This window comes from Arachis hypogaea, chromosome 19, assembly GCF_003086295.3.
Source record: "Arachis hypogaea cultivar Tifrunner chromosome 19, arahy.Tifrunner.gnm2.J5K5, whole genome shotgun sequence".
NCBI lineage: Eukaryota > Viridiplantae > Streptophyta > Magnoliopsida > Fabales > Fabaceae > Arachis > Arachis hypogaea.
Genome location: NC_092054.1, coordinates 43,220,720 through 43,236,268, shown reverse-complemented (window position 1 = coordinate 43,236,268; position 15,549 = coordinate 43,220,720). Strand labels below are relative to the sequence as shown.

The following is a 15,549-nucleotide window of genomic DNA, read 5'->3' as shown; positions in this document are numbered from 1 at the left end:
CTTCTATTCTTCTACTCACATAAAGAAATCTCTATATTGTGACATAGAGGATTCCTCTTCTTCTCTGTTCTCTTCTTTTATATGAGTAGGAACAAGGATAAGAACACTCTTGTTGAAGCTGATCCTGAACCTGAAAGGACTCTAAAGAGGAAGTTAAGAGAAGCTAAAGCACAACACTCTGGAGAGGACCTAACAGAAATTTTTAAAAAAGTAGTTATGGTAGCCAAAAATAACAACAATGGTGGAGATGCAAGGAAGATGCTTGGTGACTTTACTGCACCAACTTCTGACTTCTATGGAAGAAGCATCTCAATTTCTGCAATTGGAGCAAACAACTTTGAGCTTAAGCCTCAATTAGTTTCTCTAATGCAGCAGAATTGCAAGTTTTATGGACTTCCATTGGAAGATCCTCATCAGTTCTTAGCTGAATTCTTACAAATCTGTGACACTGTTAAGACCAATGGGGTTAATTCTGAGGTCTACAGACTCATGCTTTTCCCTTTTGCTATAAGAGATAGAGCTAGGATATGGTTGGACTCACAACCTAAAGAAAGCCTGAACTCTTGGGAAAAGTTGGTCAATGCTTTCTTGGCCAAATTCTTTCCACCTCAAAAGTTGAGCAAGCTTAGAGTGGAAGTCCAAACTTTCAGACAGAAGGAAGGTGAATCCCTCTATGAAGCTTAGGAAAGATACAAGCAATTGATCAGAAGGTGTCCTTCTGACATGCTTTCAAAATGGAGCATCCTATGTATATTCTATGATGGTCTGTCTGAATTATCCAAGATGTCATTGGACCACTCTGCTGGTGGATATCTTCATCTGAAGAAGACGCCTACAAAAGCCCAGGAACCCGTTGAAATTGTTGCAAATAACCAGTTCATGTATACTTCTGAAAGAAATCCTGTGAATAATGGGGTGACTCAGAAGAAAGGAGTTCTTGAGATTGATACTCTGAATGCCATATTGGCTCAGAATAAAATATTGACTCAGCAAGTCAATATGATTTCTCAGAATCTGACTGAAATGCAAGCTGTATCCGGCAGTGCTAAAGAAGCCTCCTCGGAAGGAGAAGCTTATGACCCTGAGAATCCTGCAATGGAAAAGGTGAATTACATGGGAGAATCCTATGGAAACACCTATAATCCTTCATGGAGAAATCATCCCAATTTCTCATGGAAGGATCAGTAGAAGCCCAATCAAGGCTTCAATGATAATAATGGTGAAAGAAATAGTTTTGGCAATAACAAGCCTTTTCCATCATCTTTTGAGCAACAGACAGAGAATTCTAAGCAGAGCCTCTCTAACTTAGCAACCATAGTCTCTGATCTATCTAAGACCACTCTCAGTTTCATGACTGAAACAAGGTCCTCCATTAGAAATTTGGTGGCACAAGTGGGTCAACTGAGTAAAAGAGTGGCTGAAACTCCTCCTAGTACTCTCCCAAGTAATACATAAGAGAATCCAAAAAGAGAGTGCAAGGCCATCAATATACTCAACATGGCCGAACCTGGAGAGAGTCAGAAGGCAGTGATTTCCAATGAGGAAGACCTCAATGGACATCCACTAGCCAATAATGAGTTCCCCATTGAGGAATAAAAAGAATCTGAGGCTCATATAGAGACCATAGAGATTCCACTGAACTTACTGTTGCCATTCATGAGCTCTGATGAGTATTCTTCCTCTGAAGAGGATGAAGATATTGTTGAAGAGTAATTCACTCAGTATCTAGGAGCAATTATGAAGCTGAATGCCAAATTATTTGGTAATAAGACTTGGGAGGATGAACCTCTATTGCTCATTAATGAACTGAATACCTTAGTTCAACAGAAATTACCTCAGAAGAAACCGGATCCCGGAAAGTTCTTAATACCTTGCATCATAGGCACCATGACCTTTAAGAAGGCTCTGTGTGACCTTGGTTCAAGTATAAACCTCATGCCACTCTCTGTAATGGAGAAACTAGGGATCTTTGAGGTACAAGCTGCAAGAATCTCACTAGAGATGGCAGACAATTCAAGAAAACAGGCTTATGGACTTGTAGAGGATGTCTTAGTGAAGGTTGAAGGCCTGTACATCCTTGCTGACTTCATAATCCTAGACACTGGGAAGGATGAGGATGAATCCATCATCCTTGGAAGACCCTTCCTAGCCACAGCAAGAGCTGTGATTGATGTGGACAGAGGAGAGTTAGTCCTTCAATTGAATGAGGACTACCTTGTGTTTAAGGCTCAAGGATCTTCTTCTGTAACCATGGAGAGGAAGCATGAAAGGCTTCTCTCAATACAGAGTCAAATAGAGCCCCCACACTCAACTTCTAAGTTTGGTGTTGGGAGGCCATCATCAAGCTCTGAGTCTCTGTGAAGCTCTCTAAGAGCTCACTGTCAAGCTATTGACAATAAAGAAGCACTTATTGGGAGGCAACCCAATGTTATTTAATTATATTTATTTATATTCCATTGTCATTTTATGTTTTCTTTAGGTTGATGATCATGTGAAGTCATAAAAATAACTGCAGAATTAAAACAAAATCAAAAACAGCATCAAAAATAGCACACCCTGAAGGACATGCTTACTCGCGTTTAAACGCCAGTAAGGATAGCATAATGGGCGTTTAACACCCAGCCTGGTAGCATTCTGGGCGTTAAACGCCAGAATGGGCAGCACTCTGGGCGTTTAACGCCAGAAAAGGGTGTCTGGCGTCTGGCTGGCGTTAAACGCCAGAAAGGGGCAGCAGACTGGCGTTTAACGCCAGGAAAGGTAGGAGAGCTGGCGTTTAACGCCAAAATTGGCACACTGAGGGAATTTGAACGCCAGGATGGTGCAGGGAGCAGAATTCCTTGACACCTCAGGATCTGTGAACCCCATAGGATCCCCACCTACCCCACCTCTTCTTCTCTCCTCTTCACACCTTTCCATAACACTCTTCCCCAAATACCCTTGACCAATCACATCAATACCTCTTCCCCAAACACCATTCACCTATCAAATCCTACCTTCTTCCCCATATTCTCTTCACCAATCACATTCATCCATCATAAACCCCACCTACCTCACCATTCAAATTCAAACCATTTCCCTCCCAAACCTACCCTTCATGACCGAATTCCCTCTCTCTCCTACCCTATAAATACCCCCTCCTCACTACCTTCAATTTCACACTTCATACACACTTAACCCCCCTTGGCCGAACCACTCATCCCCCCTCTATCTCCTCCATTTCTTCTTTTTCTACTCCTTTCTTTCTTCTTTTGCTCGAGGACGAGCAAACCTTTTAAGTTTGGTGTGGAAAAAGCTGTGCTTTTCTATTTTTCCATAATCATTAATGGCACCTAAGGCCGGAGAAACCTCTAGAAAGAGGAAAGGGAAGGCAATTGCTTCCACCTCTGAGTCATGGAAGATGGAGAGATTTATCTCAAAGGTCTATCAAGACCACTTCTATGAAGTCATGGCCAAGAAAAAAGTGATTCCCGAAGTCCCCTTCATGCTCAAAAGGGTGAATATCCGGAGATCCAATGTGAGATTCAAAGAAGAGGTTCGAAAGCTCTCACCAACCCAATCCAACAAGTCGGAATCTTAATGGTTCAAGAGTTCTATGCCAATGCATGGATCAATAAGAACCATGATCAAAGTATGAACCCGAACCCAAAGAATTGGCTCACAATGGTTCGGGAAAATTACTTGGATTTCAGTCCGAAAAAATGTGAGGTTGGCATTTAACTTGCCAATGATGATAGGAGATCCTCATCCTTTCACTAGAAGGGTCAACTTTGATCAAAGGTTGGACCAAGTCCTTAGGGACATTTGTGTGGAAGGAGCTCAATGAAAAAGAGACTCAAGAGGCAAGCCGGTTCAATTAAGAAGGCTTGACCTCAAACCCGTGGCTAGTGGATGGTTGGAGTTCATCCAACACTCTATCATTCCTACTAGCAACCGGTCTGAAGTTACAATAGACTGGGCTATCATGATCCATAGTATCATGATTGGAGAGGAAGTAGAAGTTCATGAGATCATACCTCTAGAACTCTACAAGGTGGCGGACAAGCCCTCCACTTTGGCAAGGTTAGCCTTCCCTCATCTCATCTATACCCTATGCAATTCAGCTGGAATTGTCATAGAGGAAGACATCCTCATTGAAGGGGACAAGCCCATCACTAAGAAGAAGATGGAGCAAATAAGAGAGCCCACTCATGGACCTCAACAAGAGCATGAGAAAATTCCTCATCAAGAAATCCCTGAGATGCCTCAAGGGATGCACTTTCCTTTACAAAACTATTGGGAGCAAATCAACACCTCCTTAGGAGAACTGAGTTCTAACATAGGGCAACTAAGGATGGAGTACCAAGAGCACTCCATTATCCTCAATGAAATCAGAGAGGACCAAAAGGCCATGAGGGAGGAACAACAAAGGCAAGGAAGAGACATAGAGGAGCTCAAGCACTCCATAAGATCTTCAAGAGGAAGAACTAGCCGCCATCACTAAGGTGGACACGTTCTTTAATTTCCTTGTTCTTATTTTTCTATTTTTGAATTCTATGATTTATGTTTTGTCTATGTTTGTGTCTTTATTACATGATCATTAGTGTCTAGTGTCTATGTCTTAAAGCTATGAATGTCCTATGAATCCCTTACCTTTCTTAAATGAAAAGTGTTTTTTATTTGCAAAAGAACAAGAAGTACATGAATTTCGAATTCTATCTTGAAATTAGCTTAATTATTTTGATGTGGTGGCAATGCTTTTTGTTTTCTGAATGAATGCTTGAACAGTGCATATTTTTGAATTTGTTGTTTATGAATGTTAAAATTGTTGGCTCTTGAAAGAATAAAGAAAAAAGAGAAATGCTATTGATAATCTGAAAAATCATAAAATTGATTCTTAAAGCAAGAAAAAGCAGTGAATAGACAAAGCTTGCGAAAAAAATATATATATAAAAAAAGAAAGAAAAAAGAAAAAGCAAGCAAAAAAAGCCAATAGCCCTTTAAACCAAAAGGCAAGGGTAAAAAGGATCCAAGGATTTGAGCATTAATGGATAGGAGGGCCCACAGGAATAAAATCCTGACCTAAGCGGCTAAATCAAGCTGTTCCTAACCATGTGCTTGTGGCGTGAATGTGTCAAGTGAAAAGCTTGAGACTGAGCGGTTAAAGTCGTGGTCCAAAGTAAAAAGAGTGTGCTTAAGAGCTCTGGGCACCTCTAACTGGGGACTCTAGCAAAGCTGAGTCATAATCTGAAAAGGTTCACCCAGTTATGTGTCTGTGGCATTTATGTATCAGGTGGTAATACTGGAAAACAAAATGCTTAGGGTCACGGCCAAGACTCATAAAGTAGCTGTGTTCAAGAATCAACATACTGAACTAGGGGAATCAATAACACTATCTGAATTCTGAGTTCCTATGGAAGCCAATCATTCTGAACTTCAAAGGATAAAGTGAGATGCCAAAACTGTTCAGAAGCAAAAAGGCTACTAGCCCCGCTCATCTAATTGGAACTAAATTCATTAATAAGTTTGGAATTTATTGTATTTTCTCTTATTTTTATCCTATTTTGTTTTTAGTTGCTTGGGGACAAGCAACAATTTAAGTTTGGTGTTGTGATGAGCGGATACTTTATACCCTTTTTGGCATTATTTTTACATAGTTTTTAGTATGTTTTAGTTACTTTTTATTATAATTTTTATTAGTTTTTATGCAAAAATCACATTTCTGGACTTTACTATGAGTTTGTGTGTTTTTTTGTGATTTCAGGTAATTTTGGCTGAAAATAAGGGACTTGAGCAAAAATCTGATTCAGAGGCTGAAAAATGACTGCAGATGCTGTTGAATTCTAACCCTCCTGCACTCGAAGTGAATTTTCTGGAGCTACAGAAGCCCAATTGGCGCGCTCTCAATTGCGTTGGAAAGTAGACATCCTGGGATTTCCAGCAATATATAATAGTTTATACTTTGCTCGAGATTTGATGGCCCAAACTGGCATCCAAAGCCAGCCTAAAACTTTCTAGCATAAAATGCCCAAACTGGCACCCAAGCTGGCATTTAACTCCAGAAACAGCCTATGCACGTGTAAAGCTCAAGGCTCAGCCCAAGCACACACCAAGTGGGCCCCGAAAGTGGATTTCTGCACTATTTGCACTTAGTTACTCATTTTCTGTAAACATAAGTTACTAGTTTAGTATAAATAGCACTTTTTACTATTGTATTGAGATCTCTGGACATTTAGTCCTTAGACTTGGACTTGGAGGCTGGCCATTCGGCCATGCCTAGACCTTTTTCACTTATGTATTTTTTACGGTGGAGTTTCTACACCCCATAGATGAAGGTGTGGAGCTCTGCTGTTCTTCATGAATTAATGCAAGTACTATTGTTTTTCTTTCAATTTCACGCCTACTTCTTCTCCAAGATATACTCTCGTACTTACTTCAGTTAAGTCAGAATGAAGGGGTGACCCATGACAATCACCCAATCTTCGTTACTCGCTTAGCCAAGATCCGCGTGCCTGACAACCACAAAACGGTCTACATGATGTTCAACGTAGTCATTGGACGACAGTTGGAGTATATTCTCTTGAGTATCTAATACCCGGACCGAGTCCGTGAGATTAGTATCTTCGTAGTATAGGCTAGAATCATTGGCAGCATTCCTGGTATCTGAAAAGTCTAAACCTTGTCTGTGGTATTCCAAGTAGGATCCGGGAAGGGATGACTGTGAAGAGCTTCAAACCTGCGAATGTTGGGTGCAGTGATAGTGTGTAAAAGGATCAATGGATTCTATTCCGACGCTAGCGGGAACCGACAGATGATTAGCCATGCAGTTGCTGTGCCTGGTATTTTTCATCCGAGACGAGAAATCCGACAGTTGATTAGCCGTGCAGAAACCAAAGAGGACCATTTTCACTGAGAGGATCTTACAGCTTGCCATGGAAGGGAGCACGCATGGTTGGAAGAAGGCAATTGGAAAGCAGAGGTTCAGAAGCAACAAAGCATCTCTAGACGCTTATCTAAAATTCCCACCAATGAATTACATAAGTAACTTTATTTTATTTTATGTTTTATTTGTATTTTAATTATCAAAACCTCATAACCATTTGAATCCGCCTGACTGAGCTTTACAAGATAACCATAGCTTGCTTCAAGCCGATAATCTCCGTGGGATCGACCCTTACTCACGTAAGGTTTATTACTTGGACGACCCAGTGCACTTGCTGGTTAGTTGTGTGGAGATGTGAAAAGTGTGAATCACGTTTTCCCACTACCAGCCCCCAATAGCTCAAATCAATTAAAAGAAGAAAAATTAAGAGTCACCAGAGGGAAAAGAGGTCGGATCAGCGGTAGGGAAGGACAGAGCAGTCTCTTCGACAGTAGGGGTCGGAGCATTTGAAAACGTCAGCTGAGATCCCTCCAGTTGATCCTCACGATGGAGATTCTACAAGTCTTTGTCCATGGGTCTTCAGCTCAGAATCCGTCTCAGATTAGGGAGGAGAAATAATAGCCCCATCCACAACAATCTTATCAGGATCAAGAGGGGAAAGATCCAGGCCAGGAGCAATGACTCCGACCTGCTCTTTGAAAATTCTCCAGGCCTCCTCCGAGCTCTCCGTTACGGAGTCCTCCAAATCTTGATAAGCCTCCCGACCTCTCTCCAGCTCCCGCTGGAGATCAATGTTCTCGGAAAAGACCCTTACATAATTCTGCTCCGCCTTCTCCTTAAGGCCCTCTGCCATGGCACACTGGGCCATCAACTTCTTCTCCCTCTCCTGAAGTCGGGACCTCTCCTCCTTCAACCAGGTAACTTCCTCCTGGAGCCTCTTCTCTTCCTCTTGATAGAGACCAATCCTCCCCTCCAACTCCTCAACCTTTTCGGTGGAACCCAAAGAGCTGAGGGGAGTTTGGTCTAAAATATCAAGAAGTTTTGTACATACCCCAGCAGTCCGAACACTCCTCTGAACCAGGATATTAAGATGGTTTTGAACGGAAGCATCATCCATATTAATTTGAGTATGGGGAAAGATGTGATTCCGAACGAATTGGGGACCATCAAAATCCCTAGAAGAAGAGCCAGACCCCGAGGTCTTATGCTTCTTCTTCTCAGGTTCAGGAAAAGCTCGGGCCTGAAGATTGGGAGGAGGAAGAGAAGAGGCAGAAGCAGAAGTTACCATAATAAAACGAGAGGAGGTCCCCAGATCACGAGGAGGAGGAGGAGGAGGAGGAGGAGGAAGAGTGACGGCAGCCCTCGCGGCATCAACCCGTGCCCACGACCTTCTCTTGGCATCCTGAACCTTCTGGTAGGAGGCGTTGGAACCTTTCTTCACCATCTCTGAAAAGAATAAAACAAAAGAGTTAGACTACAAGTCGGAAGGCTACAAGTCGGAAGCTAATCTACAACAAAAGAAAGACTACCTAGTTGGGTCCGTACAAAAATCGGAAAGCCCAATAGAAACTTCTTTGTATCCAAATTAGGGGCCCTCCCCTAAGCATCTCGGAAAAATCCTACAACAGCCTCTTCTACTTCATCCAAATCCTCCAAACCATATTTTTTGATAGGAGAGGCCTCTAACCAATAGAGAGGAAATCGGAGGTTGGAGTTCTCATCAAGAAAAAAGGGATGGTGGCCCTCTACCGCTTGAACTTTAAAGAAAAAGTTTTTGAAGTCATGGAAGGAATCGTTAAAAATGGAGAAGACTTTCCGACCTTGAATGGCTCGAAAAGAGATCCACTGCTGCTTATTATTCTGCCCACTAAAGGGCTTGGTCAAATGAAAAAGATAAAAGAAAATCTTTAAAGTTGTCGGGAAATCTAGTTCTCGGCTAACAAGTTGATAAATTTTCATGAAGCCCCAAGAGTTGGGGTGAAGTTAGGTGGGAGCAACTCGCCAATGGTTCAGAACCTCTATCTCAAAGTCAGAAAAAGGTAGAAAAACCCCCAGACGGGTAAAGAGATTCTCATACATAAAAAAGAAATGAGGGTCATCATCGGTAGCCTTCCCAAAACAAACCCGGTCTTTAGGACCCAGGGCAATCAACTCATACTTAGGCTCATCATCATCAGAGCCACAGATCATATGGTGGGTGTGGAGGTCGGTGATGTAGTCTGTCTACTAGGGGTTCCTCCCCAAGAACAGTAACGTCAACCCACTCAGAAATGTGAGAAGTCATCTTTTCCAGAAAAAAGAAATAGGAGAAAAAGCGACAAAGACCTACAAAGAAAAATGGAAAAGGATCATACACAGAACCTCTAAAAGACGAAAAAGCCCCTCTCAAGGGCATGAAAACAAAAATGGCTAGACCAACGTACTCACTAACAGCACGCAAAACCTCCTCTAAACATGCAAAAGGCATCAAACGTAAATGATAAAAGGAGAAGGATAGAGACTAACCTTTGTTAATGAGCGCGAAGAGAAGCAGAGGCAACAGCTGTCACAACAAGAAAGAAGGCTAAAAAGCTTTCTCTTTGAGAAAATAAGGATTCTGGGTAAGAGATTTCAGAAAACGAAAGAAGACGAAGAAACGAGAAGGAAAAGTATTTATAAACACGCCAAGGGCATAAGGGTAACTCAACGCGATCATTAAAGAAATGCATCGTTACCAATGTAACTGCCCCCACATGTAAATACAAAACCCATAACAGACGCGACGTTTGATTAGACGTGACTGTTGAGAAATTTGAATCACGTCGGTTTCCAAAATCACGTCGGTTTCTGCATCACGTCGGCTACAAGCCCAAGTTCGAATACTCGAATCCAACTCATAATTAAAAGAGATCGGACTCAAGTAGGGGCAATGTTCATAACCTGGTCCAACACTCGGGCCCAGGTCCAAGCACACCAAAAGACCCAATCCAAAGATTGGCCTTCGCTTCCGACCGACCTCCTCAGAGGAGGTAGGAATCAACACAGACTCCACCTCAAAGAAGTCGGGTTCGAAGGACAGCTAGTAGATAATTCTTATTCAAATAAGTAACTTCCCCTAAAATCTCTCAACCCACTTCCAGGAGCCATATCTCAACTTCCCTAAGATAAATGGACGGTTATCCTCCTTAAAAGGTGGAACTACTCTAACGGTGGTTATTGGTTCACCATTATAAATACTCTGACACCCCTCAGGTATCTCTAAATTCCAATACTCTCTAAACCTGCTTACCCCTTTGCTGACTTAGGCATCAGAGTGTCTTTGCAGGTACCACCCCCCATTCCTTCATACACTCAAGTCGGACGGCGGCTCCCAGACGCAAATCAAGTCGAAGTCCACCGCCTCTGGATGTTGGGCCAACCTTGCAAGCCCAATCTGTTAAGTACAGGTTACCCACGTAAGAAATTTCAAGCACTAAATTTAGTGAAAAATATGGTTAAATTCAAGGTTTGAAATTTATAGGAATTTATTTCATAAAAACTATTGCTATGAGGAGTTACATTAAATATTGTATAAAACTATTAAAAAATAAAATTCATAAATATTAATTTTAAGTATAAAATTAAATTTGTAATTTTTTTTATTTTTTTAAAAAGATTATTCAAAACATAACACCTTAAAAGAGGTGATTTACTCCTGATTTATTATGAGTATGCTAGTAATCACCTATTTATAAAATATTAGTATTATTAAATTTTATTAACTTAAATATTAGAAAAAAATTTAGTATATTTTTCCAAATAAAAAAAACATCTGTGTAATATCGCTTAATTTCAAGTGAGATTAGGATCAAATATTGTTTCGCATTTGGATAAACCTTTTAAAAGAAAGTTTCAAATATTAAAAATTTATTTTGCTTCTATTTTTTTAAAATAAGATATTATTGGCTTTTAAAAAAAATAAATATTTTATTTTTATAAAATAAAAGTACTTTATTTAAAAAAAAATTCCACACTAAAAAAAACTCAACTAACCCAAACCAACCCCAAGTGTAATTTACGCAATATAATAAAAATAGATGAAGTATTTGATAAACATTTCTTTTTGTGAGAAAGTAAAAGTGTGGTAATATATATTACTTTTATCCGGCTCTCTTTAATATTTAGTTCGTATAAGACCTCTTCTTTTGAATTCAACATAGAACTTTTTCATTATTTATAATTTATCTACCAAAAAATCCCACGCCATGCAAAATTTCCAAATGCCCGTACCTGAGAGGCCAATGTGAATGTGACGATTTCTTATTTTCTTTGAATCAGCTTGCTTGATAATTTGATATTTTGTGGCTATAACTTTTAACAAGTCAAGGTCAAAGTGCACATGTGAAGAAGGATTTCTTGTGTTTGTTCATATGCAAGTTTTCATATATTCTCTTTTGAACGTTGGGACTGTTTTAAGATTCTTAATAAAGAATTTCTCACCCTTTATTTTTTTGTTGAGAAGAATTTCTCACTTATAAAAAGAAATACTTGCATTTTCTTTTTCTTGGACGGAAAAGAAAGACTTAGATTGCATAGGTTCATCAACAACCGAACCATTGGTCAAGCTGGGTTTTTAAGACTGATTTAAATTATTTTGTCCATAAAAAAGGAAAAGGAAAAGGAAAAGGACTGACTCAACGTGAAAAAAATGTAAATAAATAAAAATAAAAGAGGAGAGAAGAGTATCATATTTTATAACAAAGACAATTGAATTTTTTACTAAATTTAATTATAAATAAGCTAAGTCTCTATCTTTATAAACGAGTAAGACATAAACTTTTGCTAATGGTTTGAATTTGGCAAAAAATTTACTGTTTTTTATTTTTTGTGTTGTAGTTCTTAATAATATAAAAATTTAGTGTTTTTTTTTATATAGATAACACAAATTTGAAGATTAGATTTATTTTTTTATTTTAAAATTTTTTAAATATATAAATTTGAGGATTAAATTTAATTTTTAGTTTAAAGAATTTTTAAAATATGCAAATTGGATTCTTCGATTTATTTTACATCGAAAAAAATTATATTTCACTACAAATCGAACTTTTTAATTTGTGCACTATAAAAATTTGACGCTCAAATTTAAAAGTCCGATTTTTTTTAAATATATAAATAAAATTCATATAAAAAAAACACACCAACTAATCATGATACTGGATTATATACAATTTTTTTTCCAATACTAAAAATTAGCCCAAATTTACGTGTTCTTTATTTATAGATTAATAAGTTATTTATAGTTAAATGAATTTTTTTAATAAATGAAATAAATATTTTATTTACGGAAATAGATCATTTGTAGCATTTTTACCAAAATGCATCCAATGTCTTATTTCGTTTATAGTGTAAAAGAATTAATACTACACGTATTTCGTTTACACTGTAAATGAAATAAGACAAAAAAAAACGACGTAGTTGTATCACGTTTGTACACGTGATATGTAACGCTCTTATTTCGTTTGCAGTGTAAACGAAATACGTGTAGTATTAATTCGTTTACACTGTAAACGAAATAAGATTGGATGACGTTTATATATATACATTTCGTCCACAGCGCCTGTTTGTACCTTAAACCATCCATTTCCTTAACTTTTCTCCCTCTTTTACCCTTCTGTAATTAAATTTACGACTTACTTCAAGATTATGGCGCACGTCGATAATCACGATGCGGACATCAACCGACTAAATGCAACGTGGCACATTGCGGAGGCAGCCGACTTTGAGGTTAGTGTTGTTCTTTGTTTTATGTTTATGTTAAAATAGAAATGTATTGTCATAGTTAAGATACTTTTATAAAAGTAGTATGCAGTAGATGTTAGGCATATAAATATATTGTTTGTAATGGTTTAAATGATATGGTATGATATTAGGTATACTTTGACATGAATTTAGTAGTTAAATATTTATTTAGAATTGTTTTCATGTAATGTAGGTTATGAAGCATATTTTTATGACTTTAGTTATTAAAATAGGGTTATTAAAAAAATCTGGTAAATTTAATTAGGTAAGAAGATGTGAATCTTTCTATTTAGTTAATGTTTAAGTATTTGATTTTTCAATTTATATTTGTTAAGACTTAAATTAAGTTATTAAGTTGATGATGCATTTATTGTTAGTTATTTAAGTAAAATTTTTTACATAATCTAGCTTATAAATGAGATGAAAAATAAATGTTGTTATTAATTATTTAACTAATTAATTTTATTTACATTAAATTGTATACAGGTTTATTAATTTGGTTACGATTTTTTATTTAGATATTTTTATTCAAATTAAATTATACAGACGCTTATTAATTTAGTTATTCATTACTTAAGTAAATATTTTTATTTAAATAAATTTAAAATGTATATGTGGTTATTTCTTAAATTAGTTTGCTTATAATTTAAATTGATTTGTTATGTAAATGTTTGTTGGTAGGATTATTTACTTTGAAATTTTATAGCTTTATATGTTTATACATTCCTGATTCGGGTTTTTTATTGTTTATCAGAGGCTTCGTCTACTCCTTCTCAGGAGAGTTAGGCTTAGTTTTGTAAAGCTTTTACTTTTTAAAAGTAGCTTATAAAAGCTAATTTTTAAAAGATGGCTTTTTAAAAGTTGTAACATTTATGTTTGGTAAATCAAATTAAAAATTACTTTTAATAATCACAAGCAATAACAATTGCATTTGGTAAAATAGCTTTTAAAATTTTAAAATACTATAATAGACATAAATGCAAGCATTAAATTTGAAAATTAGTTAACATATGAGGTTATATTAGACTTTTAAATTTTGAAAAGCACAAGCCAACTTTGAAAAGCTCTATCTTAAGTGCTTTCAAAAGTACCCCGATCTTTTAAAAGCTGCAAGCACAAGCACATGATCTTTTTTATTTACCAAATACAAAATGAGGAGCTTGAGCTTTTAAAAAGCAAAAGCACCTCTTCGAAAACTCCCTACCCGAGGGAGGCTGGATTCGGTGATGCCGTGCCACTCAGGAATTTCGTATTTGACAACTCCCTGATCACAACATTTGTGGAGCGTTGGCGTCCAAAGATCGACACCTTCCATCTGCCGTGGGGTGAGTGCACCATCACCGTCTAAGAAGTCGCGTACCACCTTAGGCTGCGAGCTAACGAGAGCCCATTGGTGGGTGCTTTCGTGACTTCCATACATGGTACAAGGAAGAAGTTTGGGAGTTGGTTGAGCAGCTACTCGATGCAAGGCCGCCTGTAGTGCAGCAGCAGGGAGCGCAGAGGAGGGAGTCTTTCTCCCTGAAGCTGACATGGCTTCGGGAGCATGTCCGACAGATGCCCGATACTGATGATCCTTCCACCCTTTGACAATACGCGAGGTGATACATACTATTGATGATCGAGGTTTACCTGATGACTGATAAGTCCAACAATACGGTCCATCTCCGGTGGCTCCCACGGTTAGAGGACTTTCAGAGGTGTCGTTATTTGTCCTGGAGTTCTGTGGTGCTAGCACGGACATACCATTCCCTATGCTCTGTAGCACATCACTCCACCACAGACATTACAAGATGCATCCTCTGTTGGTATCTTGGATCTACCAGAGATTTCCTAAGTAATGTCCACCTGAGCGATAGGTTTATATGTACTAGATGGGTGCGAGGTAACTGTCCCGTTTGGTTTTAATTTCTTCATTTTTGCAATTTAATAACGTTTGCAACTAAGTAATTGTGTTTATTCTTGCATCTGTCCATAGATTGATCGGCATGACATAGCAGAGCAGAGACCAGCTCGAGCAAAGAGTTCTGCAATGGCATCAGGAGTTGGATCAGTTACTGTGGAATGAGGTCAGTGAGTTACACTTTTATTTTGTTAAACTTGTATGGATTACTGAAAATTTTTTTGCACCTATCACTAATCATTATTTCACTTCCTTCATTTGTAGTTCATGTGGATGCCGTACGACGACCCTGCACTAGTGTAGGATATCTGCCTACTATGGCTGAAGGAAGAGGTGGAGTGGAGGACCTGAATGTCTGTTGTCCCTCTCGTCTGCTTCAACATAGTTGAATTCTATCATGCCGACCGGGTGAAGCGCCAGTTCAATGGCGAGCAGCCAGTGCCAGGGGGCTCGGTCAACATCAACAAGTTTCAGACGACAACAGGACCGGGCGAGGATGTCTGGTGGCCTACCAAGCTTCAGGAGTGGTACGACTAGTTGAGGGCTCGGTTTCAAGAGGGATACCGTATATCCATTCAGTTGTGTTTAGACTACCAGCAATGCATATGGTACTTCAATCAATTTGACTCCAAAATTCGGTATCCAGCACTTCTGCGAATGCTGTAATTCTTGACACCTTGCAGCACTGCATCTCTGCTTTTGAATCTGTGGCCATCCCGAAACTCCATACCACCGTCTAAGTTGTAATTGTCTTCACCCGTGTTGAAAAATGAATTTTTCTCTTGTATCGCGTCCAGATCCAATGTATGATAGTGACTGGGGACGGATGATAGGACCGAAATTGGGTGCAGGGCAGACAGAAGATACTGACGTGATGGTTCGATCGGGGTCTCCGATACAAACTCCTCCTTGTCATCATCTTCAGAAGAACCATTCTCGTTGCATCCGCAACATACTTCTTGTCTGATTCCTCACTGTCAACGTCCATGTCTTCCACTGGACTAGCCACATGAATCGGTGGAGGTGCAAGAGA

The 15,549-nt window shown here is 38.7% G+C and overlaps 1 non-coding gene across 1 annotated transcript; it reads right to left on the bottom strand.

Moving 5' to 3' along the window:
- Window positions 1–621: 621 nt before the first annotated feature.
- LOC112781416 (small nucleolar RNA R71) lies at window positions 622–729 on the bottom strand. Its single transcript, XR_003192194.1, has one exon. It is a non-coding gene; the product is annotated as a small nucleolar RNA R71 (small nucleolar RNA).
- Window positions 730–15,549: the final 14,820 nt, after the last annotated feature.